This window comes from Odocoileus virginianus, chromosome 1 (assembly GCF_023699985.2).
Source record: "Odocoileus virginianus isolate 20LAN1187 ecotype Illinois chromosome 1, Ovbor_1.2, whole genome shotgun sequence".
Lineage (NCBI taxonomy): Eukaryota > Metazoa > Chordata > Mammalia > Artiodactyla > Cervidae > Odocoileus > Odocoileus virginianus.
The window spans coordinates 108,427,814-108,433,840 of NC_069674.1; the positions used below are offsets into that span (position 1 = coordinate 108,427,814).

A 6,027-nucleotide genomic window follows, 5' to 3' on the forward strand; every position below is an offset into this window, starting at 1 on the left:
AGTCCATGGGAGTGCAAAGTCAGATACTAATGAGTACGTACCACACACATAAACCTGAAGAGAACAGGATTCCCTGACTTCTACCCTCTAGAGACCAATAGGAAAAAAATGCACCTTAAAGTTGCCAAATATCTTTGAGGGGAGCAGTGGGAGGTAGCAAGATCACCCTGTCTGAGCCAGTGCCATCGGTAGTTTAGAAATTGGGGATTATTAGGATACTAATCAAATCCCTGGGTCAGGAAGATCCTCTGGAGAAGGAAATGGCACCCCACTCCAGTACTCTTGCCTGGAAAATCCCATGGACGGAGGAGCCTGGTGGGCTACAGTCCATGGGGTTGCAAAGAGTTGGATGCAACTGAGTGACTTCGCTTCACTTCAATCAAAACATGCTTAAACTGTCATAGAAACTCTAATTATCTTTGCTTCCTCTATGGTCTGTAGGCCCATCTCTTGAGGGTCTTGTCTTCACACACTTAGTGTTCCTTAACCGTTGATTCATATTTATTAATGAAGTACTACTCAGTACTCACTTACATACTGGATACCTCATTTCCCAGCAACATTGTTGCCCTTAGAGCAGAGGGGGGTGACTCTGGATGCATCCCTTTCGAATGGAGGGTTCTGTCTTTGATGGTTTTTAGTGTCTCATGCCTGATGGAAGGCTGGAACCACTTGGAGGTGAGTCTAGTTCTTAGCACATCACTCATAACTCCCAAGGTTGGCCACTCCCCTTCAATGTACAGATTGATCTGGAAGGAATCCAGACACTGGGAAGACCCAGTGCAGGAGAAGGAAAACACAGCATGATTGGCTCAGCTGACTGATGGGAGAAGAGACAAGCCCTCCTCATCTCCTCTCCTCTCCTATCTGTGTGTCAGTTCCTCATGAGTTTTGAGAACTCAGTTTGGGATTTGTGTCTCAGTTTTCTTTTGCTTCTTTTCCCCCTTCATTCCAATTCTGTTTTATATTTGTGAAGATTTCCTCAAAGGTTCTGATGGTCAACAAGGACATTTGCTCATATGTTACATTTATTTACAGTTTTCATTCTTACATATGCCTTTATAACCAACAGGTAAGGTCACTTGGTGTGACACGAGGCCTCAATCTGCTGCTCCATACAACATTACCCCCTCTCTTGGATGATACAGATGGGAAAGCCGAGACCCCAGGAGTATCAAGCAAGGCTGCAGGGCTGTCATGGCCAGTATCTGGTAGAGGAAGCTTGGAAGATGTATGAATACTATTCCAAAGTTATGCCCAAAGGCTAAGTGCTGTATAGAGTTGGCTGCTGCTGTACCAGAAAAACCAGCATTGCTTAGCATTCAAGATAACCAGGGGGGCATTGCAAACTTGTTAGCTTGAATGACTACTTATCTTACCCAAATCCAATTATTTCCAAAATAAATGGAAGAAGTAAGGTTTATCTTCCATCACTCAGATTTTGTTAGCATCCTTTCCCACTAAACAGCTTTAGATTGACAAGTCACAGATCAAGGCTTGCTCTATCCCTCCCACACTTTATTTAGAAGGTGATTTGCATACAGTATTTACATAAATCTGCATAATTGCATTCCTTTGATGGTCCAGAAATGGATTTCTGTAATCAGGAAACAGCTCTCAGGATATCTTTGTTAATGGTACCATGTACACTTGTACCCTCTGTGAAATCACTTTTCAAAAGAAAAACATTATTTTGGTAATTTTAATTAATGAGCTAGAATATAACCATCTTCATGCTGAGGTCAGAGTGTCCTAAGAAGACCAGGATCATGTGCTACTAGGAAAATTCTGCCTATTTGCCTTCCCCCTTCTCTTTCTGTTGGAAATATCCATTATCCACAAGTGGATCTAGGTCTGCTATGGAGTTCCATATTAACTCTGGGAAAATTTGTCTTCTGCCTGAGTGAAGACTGTCTCAGAATTGTCAATCTAACCTTTCTGTCTGCCCAGCAAGAGGGGCCCTGCCCCGAGAGCAGTGCCTTATGTGTTTCTCTTATTATAAACATTCCCAAAATAAGTTCACCGAAGTACACACTTGTGTGCTTCACTGAGTCCAGCTCAGGAGACCCACCTCTCAATATGTTCTCTCTTTCAGCAGTGTCATAGCTTCAGGGAAAGGCTTTGCCAAGGTTCTGTCCCTGCTTCTTTGAAATACAAGGTGACATATAGTTAGAAGACAGATAGCCCACACCTTTATTCATTTATCACTTGATGGACATTGACTATCATAAATAGTGCTGCAATGAACACTGGGGTGTATATCTTTTTCAATTGTAGGTTTCCTTCAAATTTACTCAGCCATATAAAAGAATGCAAGAACATTTGCATGTTCCATTTGCAGGAACATGGATGGACCTACAGATTATCACACAAGGTGAAGTAAGCCAGATGAAGAAAGATGAATATCATATGATATTATTTATATGTGGAATTTTTAAAGTGACACAGATTAACTTATATACAAAACTGCAATAGACTCACAGACATAGAAAGCTTGTTGTTACCAAAGGGGGGAAGAAGGAGAAGGATAAATTAGGTGGTTGAGATTAACATATACCCACTACTGTACATAAAATTGATAAACAACAAGACCCTACTGTATAACACAGTGAACTCTACTCAGCATCTTGTAATAATCTATAATGTAAGAGAATCTGAGTCACTCTGCCTCACTCCTGAAACTAATATAACACTGTAAATCAACTGCACTTCAATTAAAAAAATAATAGGTTTTCTTGTAGGTTGGTTGCAGGTCTACAAAGACATGACCACCAGCCCCACACACCCATTCTGGCCTCTGGGCCTGAGGCTGGACAGCTCTGTGCCTGATGACTGCCCCCCTCCCCGCCCCTGGCAGATCCTGGCTGGCCCCTTCTGTCTCTGGAGTCTCAGTTGTGACTGCGTGGCAGTTGTGAGGCTGTGCTGTGGTCGTCCTGCTGGGGACTTGGCAGAGACTGTGCTGGTTTGCACTATGTGGGTTCATTCACTTGAGGGCTGGTTCAGCCTCTGCCATGCTTACCTTTCGGAGACCAAACCTTCTTATCTTAACTTTGGAAAGAGTATCCCAAGGGAGACAGCCAGTATGTCCTGAATGATAACTGCATGATATGCATGGAGACCATCACGGCTTACCTGTGAGGACCACTCAGCCTATGGATGATCGCTTCTCTCCACCAGCAACCCCCCCACTTTGTCCTAAAGCTTGTGGTCTCTGTGGGTTAGGTATATGGACATGTGCTCTGTTTCCTGACAGAGTACCATAATGGATTCCAGCACGGGGAGCTGGGACACCCACTCGACTTCTGGTTTTACTTTGTCTTCTTGAATGCCTTGTGGCTGGCACTGCCTGGACCCCTCATACTGGCTTCTATAAAGCAACTTGCTCATGCCCAGAGCATACTGGTGCCAAAGCCCCAAAAGCTAAGAGCAAGCAGAACTAGATAGTGATGGATTAGGCTTAAACACTGGCTACTGAGGAACTCTCCACCTGCCAGAAGATTCCAATCCTTGCTCCCACAGGTTGGAAGGACAAATCGAATTGGTCTGTCAAACTCAGGTTGATGGGTGGGCAGCGGGAAGAAAACAGCTGTGCAGAGCCCCCGTCAGGAGCCAATGGGACAAAGGTACAAGAGAACCTAGGAAGTCTGTGATGGGGACAATTTTTTAAATCAGGAAATAAAGATCTTGACCCTAAAAAAGAAAGAAAGAAAGAAATGCTAGGTGACACATTGGAAGGCCTTGAGGCTGCTGATGAAGATGACAGACTCCAAAAGAAGGGAAGCCTATGGAATGGGAAGAACCTAGAGGAAGGGCTGTTGGTGACCTTGCTGAGATTCCTCCCACAAATCCTTTGACCACTGACCACAGCTCCCTGCAACATGCAGCTTCCTTACCCAGACCGTGGAGGGTCCATTTTCTGCTGCTTTCCCTGGTCCAGTTTGGAGTTCTGGAGGTGACCAGCAATAGTGTGGATTCACACTATTACCCAGGGCTGCAGAGAATCATGAAAGATAAAACCACTACATTTTCTCCCAATTCCCATTTATGTGTGAACTTAGAGGTCATGTGCGTGAACCATGAAACTGATGATCCTCATTGACAACTGGATGTATGCAATAGTTTTACTGATAAAATCACTTCCAATGTTTGATTTTTTTTTTTCTTATAGTCACTCTTTTCTTTTCTTTTTAATTTTATTTTTTTTTGCCTCTCCACACAGCTCAAAGGATTTTAGTTCTCCCACTAGGGACTGAAACTTGTTAGTGAAAGCACAGAGTTCTAATCGCTAGACTGCCAGGGAATTTCCTAACCTTTGGTTGTTTTAAAAAACTAAATAAATTGAAGCATTATTTAACTATTTTGATTATAATTTATACATAGATAATATGTATTCACCTTTGAATTTTTAAGGCAAAATGTGAGGTATCATTGCCATACAATAACTGCACATATTCTGGTGTACAATCTGAACAGTTTCCATATATATATATATATATGTTTATGAACACAGCACCATCATCAAGAACACCATATTGATCTGCTTCTAAAGTTTCCTTATGTGAAATATAATCCCCTCATCCAGTGCCCCAGAAACCATGAGGTTTCCCAGTCTGGTCACTGGGAAAAGGCGCCCTTCTTGGATTTTTGTGAGCACCACATCCGATTACCTCTCATCCTCTTGGAGGAGACTTGCCAGGACCCTAGGTAGTTTGCTCATGGTGCAGCTTCATAGGAGACGGTGATTTTCTGAACTGCGGGCAGTCTCTCTGTGAAACTCTATTCTCCCCATCAGGGTAGCAGGAGAATTCAGCCTGGTTCTCTGGGCCCTGCTTGTCCACCAAGCCCTCCCCTTTCTATTGTGTTGGTGGTGAGCCAGACAGACACTGCTGGGTTGTTCAGTCAGTGTTCCCCTCCCAGGGATCACTGGCTGGTCTTGTCCAACATCCAGTGCCTTTAAAACCTGTGTTTTAAATGTATTTTTTCTTTTTGCTTCAGATAGGACAATTCATCTAGCCCCTCTTATTCCATCTTAGCCAGAAACAACCTGCATTTTAGTTTTACTAGATAATTTTGTATATTTTATGATATCTATAACTTGAATAATGTGAAAATATTTCTAAAAATATTATTTTTCCATTTCATTTTACCCTTATGGAGTTATATTCTGACTTTTCACTTTAAATACAATTACACTTAGATTTTAAATTCTTAAAATCATTGCTGATGATATCACAGAAATTAGGTGAACATTTTGACACTAATTATAGCATTGGTGAGTTTGTTGAAATGAGGACAAGAAAATAAATCCTGTGGAGTAAAAATAAATAATATGATTTATGAATGTCTTTAATTTAATTATCGCTCATTCAGTCATTGTCAGTTAAGGATCTGGGATTTGGCTACCATCCAGTCATTCTTTTATATTTTAGCCATTTTCAATCCTAAAAACTGTAGCTTAATAGACATTACTTAATTTTGTCACTGAGAATGTATCTCTGATGAGCAGCATGACAGAGAACGTCTGCTCATCAATGTGCAAGCATGCTTTGCATCTATGTACAGTGGTCAGACACGCAGGGCGCCAGCCTCCATCTGTGCCCTCCTCTGCCCAGGCTCAAGAGAGACACAGAGCCGCCTTGGGCCTCACTCACCTGCTCCCTGAGCTGGCTCCCTTTATGGCCTCTGGCATGGATTCTGAACCATGGACAGCTTCCCCTCTAAATCTGGGGTTACCTTGCTTCTACAGTTTTTGAAGGACTTCATTTTTACCTGTGGCCAAGTTTCATGGTTTTTGTGGGTGATAAAAGAAATGATCACATATTGATGTTATGGGACAATCATTTTGGCTTATACATGAGTTACCTTGAATATCATGCCTGTTTGTGGCCTATTAAAAATCCATTGTACATCTGCTTTAATATTAAGGAAAGACATACTGACCAGAAGTAAAATATGCCCATGTTAAAAATAAAGATTCAGTGCCTTCCTTCCTGGGATGCCAATGCTGACCCTTTGATAAGATGCCCC

General features: G+C 42.2%; 1 pseudogene; it reads left to right on the forward strand.

Moving 5' to 3' along the window:
- The first annotated feature begins 2,764 nt into the window (after positions 1-2,764).
- LOC110152459 (3-beta-hydroxysteroid-Delta(8),Delta(7)-isomerase pseudogene) lies at positions 2,765-3,440 on the forward strand (annotated as a pseudogene).
- Positions 3,441-6,027: the final 2,587 nt, after the last annotated feature.